This window comes from Drosophila miranda (genome assembly GCF_003369915.1).
Source record: "Drosophila miranda strain MSH22 chromosome Y unlocalized genomic scaffold, D.miranda_PacBio2.1 Contig_Y4_pilon, whole genome shotgun sequence".
Classification (NCBI taxonomy): Eukaryota; Metazoa; Arthropoda; class Insecta; order Diptera; family Drosophilidae; genus Drosophila; species Drosophila miranda.
Window position 1 is genome coordinate 932960 of NW_022881636.1, and position 20437 is coordinate 953396.

Genomic DNA, 20437 nt, shown 5'->3' on the forward strand with positions numbered 1-20437 from the left:
GGATTGCCTATACTCTCCCTCTCTGTGGACTTTTCTTTTGTGTCTCTGCTTTGGTGAGTTTACTGCTCGTTTTCTGCACTTCGTTTGATCATCTGCTTTGAATTATTGCCGCTGCAGCTGATTGTCTGGCTCGCTATGCTGTCTGCTCTCCTACTTTACCTGCGATCTCACTCCGTTCTTTTTTTTATTCGTGCACAGTGTCCATAATGGCAATTGTTTGCAGTGCAAAGAAATGTGAATTCGGTGGTGTTATCATTGGTGATTCATTTCTTAGCTGCTGGCTGTGCGACAATTTTGCCCACATAAAATGTGCTGGTGGTGGAAATTTTGGCCGGCTGAATGATCTGATCTCGAAACGCATGGGCCTGTCTTGGTCATGTCTGGCTTGTCGGGAGATTGAGGCCGAAATGCGCACATTTATGAGACAGACTCGAACTGGGTTTCTGGATGTCCGGAAACAATTTGTGGCTCTCAACGAGAAATTTCTTGCCCTTGAATCACAGTTTCTTGGGCTCAAACTCTTGAGCGAATCGCCTAGACGGAAAATTCCGCATAATGATACCAATCTCTTGCAACCTAATCCGATTGGTACGCCTGCCTCCCACCTTCATCCATCGGAAGCATTTCCGTGTAGTCATGCCACGCCGTTGTCTGTAAGTCCGCCAACGGTGGCTCCGGAGTTCTTTACACCGAGCAATGTGCTTCCTTCGAGCACCCAACTTCCCAACAGCATCAGTCCCATCCCTGCAGTTTCTGTGGCCATCACTTCTGACGCGGTGAGTGCTCCTAGTGCGAGTGTGCTGGTTGCTGACGACGTCTTGCCAATTCCTGCTCCAATTCCTGCTCCAATTCCTGCTCCAACTCCTACTCCAATTCCTGCTACAGACATTGCTTTTAGGAGTGGCTCCACCATCTCGTTCTCGCTCGGGACCTCAACTTAGAGCAGTGGTCCCTCGGAAAGCAATATTTGTTTCTCGTCTTATTCCTGAGGCTACAAAGGAGGATGTTAAACAACATCTTGCCGCTAAACTTAACACTTCGCCTGTTGATATAGTTGTGACTAAATTTACATTTAAACATAAGCGCAACATATCATCCTTTAAAATTCTTCTCCCTAATTCTTTACTATCCTGTTCTCTAGAACCGTCAATATGGCCTGAGCATACAATTGTGGATGAGTTCCTTCTGATGTACTATTTTTCCATGCACTATCAGAACGTTCGCAGTTTGCTGGGAAAATTGCGTCAAATTCATACTGATAGCGCGTCCTTTGATTTCGATGCCATCGCGTTTACCGAAACCTGGCTTAACTCCTCTGTCAATGATCATGAAATTTTCATTGATAGTTACACTATTTATAGAATGGACCGCCCATCTTTTGCAGGTGGGGTTCTGATTGCAGTTAAATCTGTTTTCTCATCTGAGTTATTCCCATTCAATAACATTCATGGAATTGAATTTGTTGCAGTCAAAGTTCGTGTTGGCTCCGCATTTTTCTATTTAACCTGCTCTTACATTCCTCCCAGGTCTGATGCTGAGCTTTACTTACACCACCTCTCAGCAATTAATAATGTTGTTTCTGCATTAGGGTGCAATGATCGAATTATTGTCATGGGGACCTTAACCTCCCATTTCTTTCTTGGCTAATGACTTTATCAATGGGCTAACGGATATTTCCCTTGTCCAAATTAATGCCGTTAAAAACATTAGGGACAGACTTCTTGACCTCGTTTTTGTTAACGACGGTTCTCTTGCTGCGGTATCTAGAGCAAGCCAAATATCTCTCCCTGAAGATCCTTACCATCCAACTTTGTTGATATCACTTGAGTGTACACAATCTGGAGGTGCTGACAGTTCCATGGCTCCTTGTCACATAAAGTGTTTTCGCAAAACAAACTTTATCGATTTCGATCTACATCTCTCGCGTGTCGTTTCTTTATTCATTACCGAACATAGATGCAACTGTTAACTCGTTTGATAGTTCTATTTACTCCGCCCTTAATACGTTTGTTCCAGATATCACTGTACCTGTATCGTCCAAGCCTCCCTGGCTCTCCAAGTATTTGTCATACTTAAAAAATAATAAATCCCGGCTCTATAAAAAGTACCAGAAGTCGGGCCTCCACGTTGGCCTTAGCTCTATACTCCTCCGCTCGCTCTCTGTTCCTTGCCGTCAATAGGCAGTGTTATAATCATTACCTTTCACAATGTAGTAGTAACTTTCGTAGTGATCCAAAAAAATTCTATTCGTTCGTTAACTCTAAGCGCAAGTCAAACGTTTTTCCTCCGTCCGTTCATTACCAGAACAAAACAGAAGCTTCTGCTGTTGGTATTGCAAATTTATTCGCTAACTTTTTCCAAACAACGTACTTCGTCTCATATTTACAACGCATCCACTCCGTATCCGTACCAGCTACCTCAAGCTAACAGCATTTTTCTGCCCTTATTCGAGGAAAGCGTTGTTCTGGAAGGTTTGTCATCTATGGACATATCGTTTTCTGCGGGTCCAGATAAGGTACCAAGTTGCATCTTAAAACACTGTGCCCAGTCCCTTTGCAAGCCCTTGACCTTTCTCTTCAACCTCTCCTTGGAACAGTCTTGTCTCCCAGTAATTTGGAATGAGTCCTACATCATTCCGCTTCACAAAAAAGGTTCAAGATCAAACATTGAAAACTATCGTGGTATCGCAAAGCTTTCCGCCATCCCGAAGCTTCTTGAGTTCCTGGTCACCCGGCAACTGCAACATCTTTGTTGCAGCTTGATATCTCCGTCGCAACACGGTTTTTTCAGACATCGTTCAACATCGACTAACCTTCTTGAGTTTTCTAACCTAATCCACCGTGGTTTTCAAATTGGTTTGCATTCGATTCTGTGAACCATGCTCTGCTTATTCAAAAGCTCTCTTTATTAGGGTTCCCAACGAATCTTCTTGATTGGATTTTGTCCTATCTCTCTAACCGTACTCAACGTGTTTTGTTTTCTAACGTGTTGTCAAATACTGTTAATGTTACTTCAGGTATGCCACAGGGAAGTCATCTGGGCCCGCTTCTGTTTATTTAATTTGTGAACGACCTTCCTCAAGTTATAACATACTCTACTACACTAATGTATGCTGATGATGTCAAAATCTGTCTTTCTTACTCTGATTGGTATTTGCACACACGCCTTCAACTTGATCTAAGTGAACTACTATTGTGGTGTTCAACTAATCTTCTTTTTCTGAACCTTTCCAAATGCAAACTTATGACATTTTACCGTCGCGCTCCTCATTTTGTCTCATATGTTCTAGGAAATCATGTCCTTGAGCGAATTTCGAGTTCAAATGACCTCGGAGTCCTTTTTGATCATAAGATGTGTTTCAACACCCATATAGCTGCAACTGTAAATAAAGCTAAGGGTGTTTTAGCGTTCATCAAGCGTTGGTCCAAGGAGTTTGACGACCCGTACGTTACGAAACAACTGTACATCTCGTTAGTACGTCCTATATTGGAGTATTGTTCTTGTGTGTGGAGCCCGCAGTATAAAGAGCAGCAGGCTGTTATTGAATCCGTGCAAAAGCAATTTTTAATTTTTGCCCTTCGCAACTTTAACTGGGACTCGGGTAGAATCTTGCTACCCTACCGGTCTAGGCTAAATCTTATTGACCTGCCATCGTTGCACCATCGCAGAATATGCAATGGTGTAATATTCGTGCACAAGCTCCTTCTTGGGACTGTTGACTCCCAAACTCTCTTGGGTCAGATTGACTTGGCCGTTCCATCTAGACCTACCCGTACTTTTAGGCCTATCCGTCTACCCATATGTAGGTCTAATTATGCTGATCATGAACCTTTTAGGGTTTTATGCCATAATTATAACTCCACCTCTCAAACCCTATCCCCTGAACTGTCTCTTAAACTAATTGCATGCAATATTTATAATCATTTAAATTTAGCTAACTTTTAACTTATCTTTTTCCGCCTTTAGTAACTAAGCACCATTATTAACAGATCATTTGTTAATTTAATAAATAAATAAATAAAAAATATATATCATGCCGTATATATGCGTGTATTACTAGTTGTTATTGCAAATCGGGAGCGCTTTCCTGCTTCCCCAAATCAGTTGGCCAAATCAGACCGATCTGAAGCTGAAGCGGAACCAATCAGAGCCGAATCGCATCGAACAGGGCCGTGCCAGCGTTTGGTGTTCAAAAAAAGAAACATCGTTTTTCTGCTCGTTTCCATTTCGGCTTTTTCAGTTCTTCTAAATTGTTTCTCTTACGCGGTTCAGTTCTAAATTTTGTTTGATAGACTTTAAAAATGGCAAAACTCAAGAAAAAACGAGGGGGAACGTTGTGAGTTGCTGCGGACACCGCAACTCTACAGTTATACCCGATACTAATTCAGTATGGCTTTCCTCCGGCAGACGCTGCTAATATTAAACGACACGACAAAGAGTGCGTGCGAGAGAGACAGAAAATCAGTCTGAGCGTGACGTCGGGCGCTGCGTAGCCAGTGCAAATTGATTTGTTCCTTTTGGCTATAAACATTATCTGATCTGGTCCAGATTCAGCAATCTGATATATATGGTCGTTATCTATGATTCTGCGTTTTTAGTTTTCTCGAATGTGCAATATTGTGGATGCAACAGATTTTCGTCCTTTGTGGGGGCGGAAAAGGGTATGGCGAAATTCTGAGATATACGTTTTATAGTGAGATCTAACAGAAGTGCGGATACCAAATTTGGTTACTCTAGCCTTAATAGTCTCTGAGATTTGTGGATGCCCCAGATTTTCGTCCTTTGCGGGGGCGGAAGGGGGTGTGGCGAAATTTGGACACTAAACGGTCAAGGTCCGATATCACAGGAGTGTGGATACCAAATTTGGTTGCTCTGGCTTTTATAGGTTCTGAGATCCTTGAACTCATATTTTGCAATTGGCAAAGCCGACCATGAAACCTGTGTGTTAGAGAGAGACAGAGCGAGAAAGAAAGAAATTGTTTTCTTGATTCTGGCTTAAATCATTATACGATCTGGTTCAGATTTTGCACTGTAGAAGATATGGTCATCCTCACCGATTCTGCGTTTTTGGTTTTATCGTATCTTTAAAATGTGGATGCCACAGATTTTCGTCCTTTGTGGGGGCGGAAGTGGGCGGGGCGAAGTTTTGAAATATTTTTGTAGCAGTGACATATCACAGAAGCCTGGATCCAAAACATCGTTGCTCTAGCTCTTATAGTCTTTGAGTACTAGGCGCTGAAGGGGACGGACGGACGGACAGACGGACGGACGGACGGACGGACGGACAGACGGACAGACAGAAAGGGCTCAATCGACTCGGCTATTGATGCTGATCAAGAATATATATACATTTTGGGGTCGGAAACGATTCCTTCTGGACGTTACACACATCCATTTTCACCACAAATCTAATATACCCCAGGACTCATTTTGAGTATCGGGTATAATTAAAAATTTCGCATTTGCCGCACACACGAACACACGCACGCACACACACACGCCGGTTTTTACAATTACAATTGGGGTTAATTTAATAAACTCTCACTTTCTACCTTTCACAGGATCTGTTCTATCTTTCATGTGTGTCCTGTGGCTGTTTTAAATGTGGCTGGCGCTGTGCCTCTTGCAAATAATTCACTTTCTTTTGCCTCTTGTAAAGAGTGTGCGGTGTGTGTGATTATGGGTTACGTGTTCGAGTGTCTGTATGCTACGTGTGTGGATGAACATTATTGGATTGCATTGAAAGAACTGGTAGCTTAGAAATAATGTATCGGCACTGGCGTTACGTTGCCTAAACGTAACGCCCAAGAGAACTAGTCCTCTGATCTACTACAATTGTTGAATACACGTTGCTTAATCATAATTTTGTGCATAATTTTGTAAATTTTTTTTTTGGTAGATATTTCTTTAAACTTTTTATACCCGATACTCAAAATGAGTATTGGGGTATATTAGATTTGTGGTAAAAGTGGATGTGTGGAAGGAAGGAATCGTTTCCGACCGTCTGTCCGTCCGTCCGTCCATCCGTCCGTCCGTCCCCTTCAGCGCCTAGTGCTCAAAGACTATAAGATCTAGAGCAACGATGTTTTGGATCCAGGCTTCTGTGATATGTCACTGCTACAAAAATATTTCAAAACTTCGCCCCGCCCACTTCCGCCCTCACAAAGGACGAAAATCTGTGGCATCCACATTTTAAAGATACGATAAAACCAAAAACACAGAATCGGTGAGGATGACCATATCTTCTACAGTGCAAAATCTGAACCAGATCGTATAATGATTTTAGCCAGAATCAAGAAAACAATTTCATTCTTTCTCGCTCTGTCTCTCTCTAACACACAGGTTTCATGGTTGGTTTTGTCAATTGCAAAATATGAGTTCAAGGATCTCAGAACCTATAAGAGCCAGAGCAACCAAATTTGTTATCCACACTCCTGTGATATCGGACCTTGACCGTTTCGTGTCCAAATTTCGCCACACCCCGTTCCGCCCCCGCAAAGGACGAAAATCTGGGGCATCCACAAATCTCAGAGACTATTAAGGCTAGAGTAACCTAATTTGGTATCCGCACTTCTGTTAGATCTCACTATAAAACGTATATCTCAGAATTTCGCCATACCCTTTTCCGCCCCCACAAAGGACGAAAATCTGTTGCATCCACAATATTGCACATTCGAGAAAACTAAAAAGGCAGTACTATAGATAATGATCATATCTATCAGATTGCCGAATCTGGATCAGATCAGATCATTTTTATAGCCAAAAGGAACAAATCAATTTGCACTGGCTACGCAGCCCCCGACGTCACGCTCAGATTGATTTTCTGTCTCTCTCGCACGCACTTCTTGTCGTGTCGTTTAATATTAGCGGCGTCTGCCGGAGGAGAGTCATACCTACTTAGTATCGGGTATAACTGTAGAGTTGCGGTCTCCGCAGCAACTCACAACGTTCCCCCTCGTTATTTTATCGTAGCGTGACAGCCCTGGGCGGCCAGTGTGTACACTCTTTTGGACTACAATATTGTTTGTCTTGCTTTTGACAGCGGTAAATTAGGCAAATGGAAGGAAAAGTACATTGATATTTAATTAGTAAAATGTCTTGAGCCTTGTCGTTACCTGCAAACAAATCAAAATGCACAGGGATATCGGATCGACTGTCATGCAGACTAAAGTTTCCAACAAACTTAACCTGGAGCTGGAGGTGGAGGTAGGCACGCGGCGCGGATGCTACAGCGCTGGCTGTGGCTGTTGATAAAGATTATTGGATAATGTCTTGGCGGAACTATCTGCCCCGTCTGTTTCTGTCATAAGAAGAAAGTTGTTCCATGGTTAGAGATACACAAAGAGAGAGAAAGAGAGATGCATACGGAAAAAGTGTGAAAGCGTGGAGCAGTGAGAGCGGGTGCGGAAGCCACAGCGTGGATACAGAAGCAGCGGTAAGTACAAATAGCCCAACCAGGGAAGGATCAAAATATTGATGTCTGGAATGGCTTTATTCAAGTGTGACAGCCTAACTGGGATTCGTGCGAGCAAAGGACCGACCCCACATATGTATCTGTGGCATATTCAATGCTCACGCTTGTGTGACTGCGCCCCTGCGAGTCCTTGTCTGCATCCATTTGCCGCTCGCACACGTGTGCCCAACATCAAAAGCTTTTCACAATTAATTGGGCGTAAAATTAAATCAGAATTGATTAGAACACTTGAATGGCCGTGGCCGTGTTGCTGATGTCAATGGCATCAGAGAGAGCCGCATCCTGCCAGCATCCAAGCCCCCAAGCCTCCCAGCTCCCAGCTCCCACTCCACCTCCTGCCAGCAATTCCGCTGGCATTCTAAGCATAAGCAAACTTTTTGGTTTCGATTTTCCCCAGCTGACGCACGGCACGGCAAGGCACGGCACGTCGGTGACTTCGGCCACGTTCCTGCCGCTTCTCGGGGCTCCTGCCACTTCCGAAGCCGGGCACTCCCGAGACAGAGCGCACTAATTGCTGCTGGGAACTTCCCTGGGGAGGCTCCCCCGCAACCCTGTTTTTCATCGGAAAGTTTATGAAATTCAATTTCCCCCAAAAATGGGGAATGGAATGGAAAAAGGCAGGGCATCAATTTTCCTGCATTATCGTTTAATGAGCCGACAATTATGCGAGGCCGCTCTGCTTCGGCACCATGCACGTCTATAGATATTCAATTAACTTGAATTCACAGCCATAACTCTCCGAACGAGTTCATTCCACATGCATTTGGCCAGGGCATAGGGCAAGTCAACTCGATTTCCGGCTATTAAGACATGGCTGAATTTCAGACGTGGAATGCAACGCCATGGAGTACCGAGTCCAGGCAGGATAATTACATTTTAACCGGGTGATTCGAGCGGAGAGGAGAGTCGACAGCAACGTCAACGGTAATGGATAAAAGCACATCTTCCGCCGCCCTGGGGGTCCTGGGAGCCGTCCTGGGGCACGGCACATTTAATGGGAAATGAATGGCAATGTTGGAGGTAGAAAATTATGAAAACGTTCCCAGGGGTAAGTTGTACGAAAACCATCACGAAGTGCCCTCCATAATCTTCCACTTAAAGTTGATAAAAAATGTAAACGACTTTCATTTCGCCCGGGAGCGATACCTCTGACGAGGACTTCAAAGGACAGCTGGAAGACCCAGGACAAACTCGAGGCGAAAGTGAGTAGCTCATTGAATTGGATGGATTGTCATCCCAGTCGGTGACAGCAATCAAATCAATCGCACCAGCCTGCACCTGAGTAGAGCAGGCAGGTCAAAGTGCGGCAGCCTTGGAGGATAAAGAATGGACCCCTTTTCTGACATTTGGTGATGTTTTGCGATGCAGCAAGAGGGAATTCCTACACCGATTGGGGCAAAACTTGGGCTAGGTACAGCTGGCAAGGCCGATAGCTTGATCCGATTCATAAATAATATACAGCTAAGAGTACTATATGTTTGGATTCATTGGGAATCCGTGCGTGGTGATGTCTAATGCAATTTGCGTAATTGAAACCCACTCGAAAGCAATTAAATTTCCTGTGGTTGGACCACTCTCCGGCAATGAGATTCGTTGGAGTAATTGCAATCGAGATTCCCAACTAATCTTCAGGTAAAACAATCCATAATGGAGCAGAAGTTTTGTTCGCACTCGGCATTTATAAAGTTTGAAGTTTTAATTTGCTTTCGCCCCAACAAAAACAACTACAGAATACAGAACAACAAAAGTGTCAACACGATTTTAATTGAGTTTAATTAAGCCGCAAAGTAAAGCCTCTCAGCACTCTTGTCTGTGGACCGACCAACAGAAATTTAAAATATTTGCGCTAATCCACTTGGCAACGGCCAAGAACAGAAATGAACAGCTGGTGCCAGTCCAGGCCTCTTCAATGGGCCAACTTTCGGATAAAAGAGGTACGTGCCAAAGGCTTCAAATACTCGTATTTGCTGGGGCCAAAGTACGTACAATAAGCTCGAAGCAATCCGAAGAGCAAAGTTGCGATCTGGAAATTTATGGATGGCGAAGGCCAAAATGTTTTGCTGTAGGCCCAGGCCCAGGCTGAACCCATTTGTTGGCCCAGCTCTGAAAATGTCACATGCTCCTCACACCCACAGCTACACCCACACCCTGTGTGGTCTGGGTCTTGGTCTGGGTGTGGGTCTGGCCATTGATGCCAGTTGGTGTCGGTACAGGTTTTCAAAGGATGCTATTCCCGACTTAATTAAGTTGATGCCACTGTGTTGTACGAAATCTCTTCGATGCGCTGCGCTAAAGCTGAAAGTCTCATTATTTCCTATTTAAAGTCATTACCACGTTATCTGCAGCCTTCAATTGAAGTGGGTTCTCGTTCTCCTGCAACTTCCAGCAGCCACCGTCGCCCAGTCCCCATTTTTCAGTTAACGATTTCATTTCAATTGACAATTTAATTAAGTCTAATGGTAAAATGTTTTCAAGCAATTATCATACTTATGTAGCTCTTCATTTTCCGTATTTTTCGCGCTCCCCCAACCTTGGTAAGGCGATTTTCCTGGCCAGAGGTGTATGTAAATCGAATTTCAAACGAGGCGAAGGCCAAAAAGCGCTGCATACGTGTTGTGTACCCTATTGTGGAGCGAAAAAATTAGTATATACATACATACATATGTATATGTGGAAGTCCAATGCCACAGGTTTTGTATGATAAAAAGCTGACCAATCCAATTTGTATCTCCTCTTCGTTCAGTTACTGTAGCAATCAGGATTTGGTTTTGAATAACTTTATGCAACGCGTAGGAGATTAAAGACTAGATGTAGACTAGCTTCAATCCAAATATTATCTCCTTTTCGATTCCGGGGACTCCCGCTAATGCTGAAAGCAGGATGTGGCAATCACTAGCCAGTCGTTGGAAATTTGATTTAGAACGAGGGGAACGTTGTGAGTTGCTGCGGACACCGCTACTCTACAGTTATACCCGATACTAAGTCAGTATGGCTCTCCTCCGGCAGACGCCGCTAATATTGAACCACACGACAAAGAGTGCGTGCGAGAGAGACAGAAAATCAGTCTGAGCGTGACGTCGGGCGCTGCGTAGCCACTGAAAATTGATTTCTTGCTTTTGGCTATCGTTTCCGACCCCATAAAGTATATATATTCTTGATCAGCATCAATAGCCGAGTCGATTGAGCCCTGTCTGTCTTTCCGTCCGTCCGTCTGTCCGTCCCTATCAGCGCCTAGTGCTCAAAGACTATAAGAGCTAGAGCAACGATGTTTTGGATCCAGACTTCTGTGATATGTCACTGCTACAAAAATATTCCAAAACTTCGTCCCGCCCACTTCCGCCCCCACAAAGGACGAAAATCTGTGGCATCCACATTTTAAAGATACGATAAAACCAAAAAACGCAGAATCGGTGAGGATGACCATATCTTCTACAGTGCAAAATCTGAACCAGATCGTATAATGATTTTAGCCAGAATCAAGAAAACAATTTCATTCTTTCTCGCTCTGTCTCTCTCTAACACACAGGTTTCATGGTTGGTTTTGTCAATTGCAAAATATGAGTTCAAGGATCTCAGAACCTATAAGAGCCAGAGCAACCAAATTTGTTATCCACACTCCTGTGATATCAGACCTTGACCGTTTCGTGTCCAAATTTCGCCACACCCCGTTCCGCCCCCGCAAAGGACGAAAATCTGGGGCATCCACAAATCTCAGAGACTATTAAGGCTAGAGTAACCTAATTTGGTATCCGCACTTCTGTTAGATCTCACTATAAAACGTATATCTCAGAATTTCGCCATACCCTTTTCCGCCCCCACAAAGGACGAAAATCTGTTGCATCCACAATATTGCAAATTCGAGAAAACTAAAAAGGCAGTACTATAGATAATGATCATATCTATCAGATTGCCGAATCTGGATCAGATCAGATCATTTTTATAGCCAAAAGGAACAAATCAATTTGCACTGGCTACGCAGCCCCCGACGTCACGCTCAGATTGATTTTCTGTCTCTCTCGCACGCACTTCTTGTCGTGTCGTTTAATATTAGCGGCGTCTGCCGGAGGAGAGTCATACCTACTTAGTATCGGGTATAACTGTAGAGTTGCGGTCTCCGCAGCAACTCACAACGTTCCCCCTCGTTATTTTATCGTAGCGTGACAGCCCTGGGCGGCCAGTGTGTACACTCTTTTGGACTACAATATTGTTTGTCTTGCTTTTGACAGCGGTAAATTAGGCAAATGGAAGGAAAAGTACATTGATATTTAATTAGTAAAATGTCTTGAGCCTTGTCGTTACCTGCAAACAAATCAAAATGCACAGGGATATCGGATCGACTGTCATGCAGACTAAAGTTTCCAACAAACTTAACCTGGAGCTGGAGGTGGAGGTAGGCACGCGGCGCGGATGCTACAGCGCTGGCTGTGGCTGTTGATAAAGATTATTGGATAATGTCTTGGCGGAACTATCTGCCCCGTCTGTTTCTGTCATAAGAAGAAAGTTGTTCCATGGTTAGAGATACACAAAGAGAGAGAAAGAGAGATGCATACGGAAAAAGTGTGAAAGCGTGGAGCAGTGAGAGCGGGTGCGGAAGCCACAGCGTGGATACAGAAGCAGCGGTAAGTACAAATAGCCCAACCAGGGAAGGATCAAAATATTGATGTCTGGAATGGCTTTATTCAAGTGTGACAGCCTAACTGGGATTCGTGCGAGCAAAGGACCGACCCCACATATGTATCTGTGGCATATTCAATGCTCACGCTTGTGTGACTGCGCCCCTGCGAGTCCTTGTCTGCATCCATTTGCCGCTCGCACACGTGTGCCCAACATCAAAAGCTTTTCACAATTAATTGGGCGTAAAATTAAATCAGAATTGATTAGAACACTTGAATGGCCGTGGCCGTGTTGCTGATGTCAATGGCATCAGAGAGAGCCGCATCCTGCCAGCATCCAAGCCCCCAAGCCTCCCAGCTCCCAGCTCCCACTCCACCTCCTGCCAGCAATTCCGCTGGCATTCTAAGCATAAGCAAACTTTTTGGTTTCGATTTTCCCCAGCTGACGCACGGCACGGCAAGGCACGGCACGTCGGTGACTTCGGCCACGTTCCTGCCGCTTCTCGGGGCTCCTGCCACTTCCGAAGCCGGGCACTCCCGAGACAGAGCGCACTAATTGCTGCTGGGAACTTCCCTGGGGAGGCTCCCCCGCAACCCTGTTTTTCATCGGAAAGTTTATGAAATTCAATTTCCCCCAAAAATGGGGAATGGAATGGAAAAAGGCAGGGCATCAATTTTCCTGCATTATCGTTTAATGAGCCGACAATTATGCGAGGCCGCTCTGCTTCGGCACCATGCACGTCTATAGATATTCAATTAACTTGAATTCACAGCCATAACTCTCCGAACGAGTTCATTCCACATGCATTTGGCCAGGGCATAGGGCAAGTCAACTCGATTTCCGGCTATTAAGACATGGCTGAATTTCAGACGTGGAATGCAACGCCATGGAGTACCGAGTCCAGGCAGGATAATTACATTTTAACCGGGTGATTCGAGCGGAGAGGAGAGTCGACAGCAACGTCAACGGTAATGGATAAAAGCACATCTTCCGCCGCCCTGGGGGTCCTGGGAGCCGTCCTGGGGCACGGCACATTTAATGGGAAATGAATGGCAATGTTGGAGGTAGAAAATTATGAAAACGTTCCCAGGGGTAAGTTGTACGAAAACCATCACGAAGTGCCCTCCATAATCTTCCACTTAAAGTTGATAAAAAATGTAAACGACTTTCATTTCGCCCGGGAGCGATACCTCTGACGAGGACTTCAAAGGACAGCTGGAAGACCCAGGACAAACTCGAGGCGAAAGTGAGTAGCTCATTGAATTGGATGGATTGTCATCCCAGTCGGTGACAGCAATCAAATCAATCGCACCAGCCTGCACCTGAGTAGAGCAGGCAGGTCAAAGTGCGGCAGCCTTGGAGGATAAAGAATGGACCCCTTTTCTGACATTTGGTGATGTTTTGCGATGCAGCAAGAGGGAATTCCTACACCGATTGGGGCAAAACTTGGGCTAGGTACAGCTGGCAAGGCCGATAGCTTGATCCGATTCATAAATAATATACAGCTAAGAGTACTATATGTTTGGATTCATTGGGAATCCGTGCGTGGTGATGTCTAATGCAATTTGCGTAATTGAAACCCACTCGAAAGCAATTAAATTTCCTGTGGTTGGACCACTCTCCGGCAATGAGATTCGTTGGAGTAATTGCAATCGAGATTCCTAACTAATCTTCAGGTAAAACAATCCATAATGGAGCAGAAGTTTTGTTCGCACTCGGCATTTATCAAGTTTGAAGTTTTAATTTGCTTTCGCCCCAACAAAAACAACTACAGAATACAGAATAACAAAAGTGTCAACACGATTTTAATTGAGTTTAATTAAGCCGCAAAGTAAAGCCTCTCAGCACTCTTGTCTGTGTACCGACCAACAGAAATTTAAAATATTTGCGCTAATCCACTTGGCAACGGCCTAACAGAAATGAACAGCTGGTGCCAGTCCAGGCCTCTTCAATGGGCCAACTTTCGGATAAAAGAGGTACGTGCCAAAGGCTTCAAATACTCGTATTTGCTGGGGCCAAAGTACGTACAATAAACTCGAAGCAATCCGAAGAGCAAAGTTGCGATCTGGAAATTTATGGATGGCGAAGGCCAAAATGTTTTGCTGTAGGCCCAGGCCCAGGCTGAACCCATTTGTTGGCCCAGCTCTGAAAATGTCACATGCTCCTCACACCCACAGCTACACCCACACCCTGTGTGGTCTGGGTCTTGGTCTGGGTCTGGGTCTGGCCATTGTCTGTCATTGATGCCAGTTGGTGTCGGTACAGGTTTTCAAAGGATGCTATTCCCGACTTAATTAAGTTGATGCCACTGTGTTGTACGAAATCTCTTCGATGCGCTGCGCTAAAGCTGAAAGTCTCATTATTTCCTATTTAAAGTCATTACCACATTATCTGCAGCCTTCAATTGAAGTGGGTTCTCGTTCTCCTGCAACTTCCAGCAGCCACCGTCGCCCAGTCCCCATTTTTCAGTTAACGATTTCATTTCAATTGACAATTTAATTAAGTCTAATGGTAAAATGTTTTCAAGCAATTATCATCCTTATGTAGCTCTTCATTTTCCGTATTTTTCGCGCTCCCCCAACCTTGGTAAGGCGATTTTCCTGGCCAGAGGTGTATGTAAATCGAATTTCAAACGAGGCGAAGGCCAAAAAGCGCTGCATACGTGTTGTGTACCCTATTGTGGAGCGAAAAAATTAGTATATACATACATACATATGTATATGTGGAAGTCCAATGCCACAGGTTTTGTATGATAAAAAGCTGACCAATCCAATTTGTATCTCCTCTTCGTTCAGTTACTGTAGCAATCAGGATTTGGTTTTGAATAACTTTATGCAACGCGTAGGAGATTAAAGACTAGATGTAGACTAGCTTCAATCCAAATATTATCTCCTTTTCGATTCCGGGGACTCCCGCTAATGCTGAAAGCAGGATGTGGCAATCACTAGCCAGTCGTTGGAAATTTGATTTAGAACGAGGGGGAACGTTGTGAGTTGCTGCGGACACCGCTACTCTACAGTTATACCCGATACTAAGTCAGTATGGCTCTCCTCCGGCAGACGCCGCTAATATTGAACCACACGACAAAGAGTGCGTGCGAGAGAGACAGAAAATCAGTCTGAGCGTGACGTCGGGCGCTGCGTAGCCACTGAAAATTGATTTCTTGCTTTTGGCTATCGTTTCCGACCCCATAAAGTATATATATTCTTGATCAGCATCAATAGCCGAGTCGATTGAGCCCTGTCTGTCTTTCCGTCCGTCCGTCTGTCCGTCTGTCCGTCCCTATCATCGCCTAGTACTAAAAGACTATAAGAGCTAGAGCAACGATGTTTTGGATCCAGACTTCTGTGATATGTCACTGCTACAAAAATATTTCAAAACTTCGCCCCGCCCACTTCCGCCCCCACAAAAGACAAAAATCTATGGCATCCACAATTTTAAAGATATGAGAAAACCAAAAACGCAGAATCGTAGAGAATGACTATATCTTTTAGACTGCAGAATCTGAATTGGATCGTATTATTATTATAGCCAGCATCAAGAAAACAATTTCATTTTTTCTCGCCCTGTCTCTCTCTAACACACACGTAGCATTTTATACCCGATACTCAAAATGAGTATTGGGGTATATTAGATTTGTGGTAAAAGTGGATGTGTGTAACGTCCAGAAGGAATCGTTTCCGACCCCATAAAGTATATATATTCTTGATCAGCATCAATAGCCGAGTCGATTGAGCCCTGTCTGTCTGTCCGTCTGTCCGTCCGTCCGTCTGTCCGTCCCCTTCAGCGCCTAGTGCTCAAAGACTATAAGAGCTAGAGCAACGATGTTTTGGATCCAGACTTCTGTGATATGTCACTGCTACAAAAATATTTCAAAACTTCGCCCCGCCCACTTCCGCCCCCACAAAGAACGAAAATCTGTGGCATCCACATTTTTAAAGAAACGATAAAACCAAAAACGCAGAATCGTAGAAGATGACTATATGTTTTAGAATGTAAGATCTCAACCAGATCGTATAATTATTATAGCCAGAATCAAGAAAACAATTTTATTCTTTCTCGCTCTGTCTCTCTCTAACACACAGGTTTCATGGTCGGTTCTGCCAATTGCAAAATATGAGTTCCAGGATCTCAGAACCTATAAGAGCCAGAGCAACCAAATTTGGTATCCACACTCCTGTGATATCGGACCTTGACCGTTTCGTGTCCAAATTTCGCCACACCCCCTTCCGCCCCCGCAAAGGACGAAAAACTGAGGCATCCACAAATCTCAGAGACTATTAAGGCTAGAGTAACCAAATTTGGTATCCGCACTCCTGTTAGATCTCACTTTAAAACGTATATCTCAAAATTTCGCCCCACCCCCTTCCGCCCCCTAAAAGACGAAAATCTGTGGCATCCACAATTTTGGAGATACGAAAAAACTAAAAACGCAGAATCATAGATAATGATCATATCTATCAGGTTGCTGAATCTGGATCAGATCAGATAATTTTTATAGCCAAAAGGTACAAATCAATTTGCACTGGCTACGCAGCGCCCTTTGTCGTGTCGTTCAATATTAGCGGCGTCTGCCGGAGGAGAGCCTTACTGACTAAGTATCGGGTATAAATGTAGAGTTGCGGTCTCCGCAGCAACTCACAACGTTCCCCCTCGTTCTATTGTATAATTGGTATAATCATCCATGGCAACCTTGTTGGCCAACTCAAGCAGTGCTGGAATCTGGAATGTGGCTCAATTTCAAGCTTTCGGTGTACTGCAATTAAAGTGTGGTGTTGTGTGGCATACCACCAAGCTATCCACTTTTGCGGCTTTGTGTTGACTCAAGCAGATACAGATTCATATACAGGTATACGTTCGTTCGTTCTCTTTCGTAGTGATCAGACGCGTTTTTGTTTTGCGCTCCGCATTTTTATACCCGATACTCAAAATGAGTATTGGGGCATATTAGATTTGTGGTAAAAGTGGATGTGTGTAACGTCCAGAAGGAATCGTTTCCGACCCCATAAAGTTTATATATTCTTGATCAGTATCAATAGCCGAGTCGATTGAGCCATGTCTGTCTGTCCGTCTGTCCGTCCGTCCGTCTGTCCGTCCCTATTAGCGCCTAGTGCTCAAAGACTATAAGAGCTAGAGCAACGATGTTTTGTATCCAGACTTCTGGGATATGTCACTACTACAAAAATATTTCAAAACTTCGCCCCGCCCACTTCCGCCCCCACAAAAGACAAAAATCTGTGGCATCCACAATTTTAAAGATACGAGAAAGCCAAAAGCGCAGAATCGTAGAGAATGACCATATCTTTTAGACTGCAGAATTTGAATAAGATCGTATTATTATTATAGCCAGCATCAAGAAAACAATTTCATTTTTTCTCGCCCTGTCTCTCTCTAACACACACGTAGCATAGCCGTCTTTGCTTAGAGTTTCATCCGCAAAGGATATCTGGGGATATTTACAAATCTCAGAGACTATTAAGCCTAGAGTAACCAAATTTGGTATCTGCACTCCTGTTAGATCTCACTATAAAACGTATATCTCAAAATTTCGCCCCACCCCCTTCCGCCCCGTAAAAGACGAAAATCTGTGGCATCCACAATTTTGGAGATACGAGAAAACTAAAAACGCAGAATCATAGATAATGATCATATCTATCAGAATGCTGAATCTGGAATAGATCAGATAATTTTTATAGCCAAACGAAACAAATCAATTTGCACTGGCTACGCAGCCCCCGACGTCACGCTCAGACTGATTTTCTGTCTCTCTCGCACGCACTCTTTGTCGTGTCGTTCAATATTAGCGGCGTCTGCCGGAGGAGAGCCATACTGACTTAGTATCGGATATAACTGTAGAGTTGCGGTGTCCGCTGCAACTCACAACGTTCCCCCTCGTTTCCTTTTGTTTTGAATAAACAGCCGGGGTTTTCCTAAATAAACTTTAATTAACTTCCTAACCAGAAAACAATCTGGAAACCTATTCTATACCGCGAATGCATGCCTTTTGCTTTGTGTTAAAACATTATTTAACTTGTTATTTTTCGGCGTCGGCTTGTCGTGTGTGTGTTGTTGCAGTGAGTGAGTACGCATTACATTTCATTGCAGTCCGCTCTCGTTATCACTCTCTCCCTATCACCTAAACTTAAATAACTGTTCTTTCTCTCTCGCTCTCGTAACTTTCTGTTCAGTAGCTCTCTCTCTCTCTCATTAGCTGCTGCTGCAACTGTTCTCCTGTTCAACTGTTCTATTAGCGTTTGTCTGGCAGACAGGTTTGATAGCCATTTGTTTTAAAATATTATTTGATTCTAATTTTGTTCAAATTTCTTACTATGGAGTTTTCTGTTGTATGTGCCAAAAAATCATGCAATAAGCAGATCACCCACGATCAGCCGATTATCCCCTGCTGGCTCTGCGACTGCGTAGTGCACGAAAAATGCGCTGGATTTTCTGGCCTTGTGAGTGATGCCATTTCAAAACGTAATGGTTTGCACTACAGTTGCGAGGCATGCCGTGCGGTGGAGAAAGACATGGTGGCTTTCATGAGGCAGACGCGGAAGGGCTTTAAGGAGCTGACCGTTGGCTTTAAAAAGCAATACGATCGGCTCCTAGCCATGGAGTCTCAATTTGGCAGTCTGCAACTGCTGAATGAGTCTCCGTGGCGTAAAAAGGTCACTCCGCGGGATCTGCAAGTGCCAACCGTCACTCAGCCGTGCGCCGCCGAAAAACTGACTCCGACCACTCCAAGGGTGCAGCAGTTGATCTCGTTTGCCACCCCAAGGGCAACGACAGCTGCTGGCGATGCAGATTCGGTAGCCGAATTCATCGCCTCGGAGAATGTGCAGCCAAGTACGTCTGCAGCGTCCGTGTCCGTGGTGTCCGCAAGTTCGCTAGTTGTCCCGTCCATCCCGATCCCACCAGTAAATAGACCTTCCGGACCTCCGGATATTGCCACCACAGGTACTAGGCCTGTGGTGCCCAAACCACTGGTGGGAGTCCCACCAAAACGACAAGTTTTTCTCTCACGGCTGGCCCCTGACCTCACATCTAATGATGTAATTGCTTTTATTCAAAGCAAAATAAAAGCCGTGGGTTTAAAGGTGGAGAAATTCAACTTCTCTTATGCCAGGGAGATAGCCTCGTTTAAGATAAGCATCTCCCCAACTCAATTTGACACCATTTGCTCCGCCTAATTTTGGCCGGAGCATTTGGTGGTGAAGGAGTTTAATGCTAAGAAGAAGAATAGGCCCCCCATATCCCTTACAAATCTTTCCAGTGTGCCACCCTCAACCTCAACTTCCTCTTCCTCAACTTCCCGTCTTGCTTCCACTTTTCCAAAAAACTAACTTCACTTTTAGTAACCTATCAGAATGTCAGAGGCTTGCGTAGTAAGCTCAGCATTCTTTTCCGGGATAGTGTTGCATTTGCTTCCCACGTTATTGTGTTTACTGAAAACTGGTTAAAGCCGGACATTCTTTGTTCCGAGGTTTTGGCAGGTCGGTACACAACTTTTAGAAAGGACCGTTCGGAACAATTCACAGTCCTAGTTCAACAGGAACTGGAATTCCTGTGTGTAAAACTGATTCTTCCCGCTTTCGCTATATTTATTACTTGCTCGTATATCCCACCTTCTTCGGATATTTCAATTTATGAGCAGCACTTGTCCGCTTTAACCGCTGTTTCTTCCTCGCTATCTGATAAAGATCGTATGATAGTTCTTGGTGACTTCAACTTGCCAGGAACTGTTTGGTCTTCGGTAAACGAGTCTAGTATCCTAGTGCCCATGTCACGACATGACTTTGCTGACGGCTTGCTTGACCTGTCCCTGTCTCAAGTCAACCATGTGAAAAATTCCTTGGGTCGATTGCTTGATCTGTGCTTTGTATCGGATCCGACCATAGTGTTGTTAACCCGAGCCCTTCCGCTCACTATACCTGAAGACGCCTACCACCCTACTTTCGAGGTGTCGCTTGATATAGGACCAACTGTATTGGATCGGTCGAGTAGGCTATCCGCTGCTTTCGTAAAGCCGAGTTTGCGAAGCTTAATAACCTCATTAGGGATTTTGATTGGTCCGCTTTGTACTTGTGCACTGATGTCATAAAAGGCACAAACATTTTTTACAATGCTCTTGGCACATTTTTCGATTCTTGTGTCCCGCTTTCTTGTCCGACTAGAAAACCCCCTTGGTTTACCAAAGAGTTATCCAGTCTAAAAAACTTAAAATCAAGAGTTCATAAAAAATTTCACGATGTGGGTTCTCCTACTTCTCACTCTCGCTATGTAATAGCTCGGACAAACTTTTCAGTTCTTAATGCTCAATGCTATAAGAACTACCTATCTCGATGCAGG

The 20437-nt window shown here is 44.3% G+C and overlaps 1 protein-coding gene across 2 annotated transcripts in view; it reads left to right on the top strand.

The window, feature by feature from the left end:
* LOC117194907 overlaps positions 1–20437 on the top strand; it is a 109838-nt gene that overhangs the window by 17988 nt on the left and 71413 nt on the right. The window lies entirely within an intron of this gene.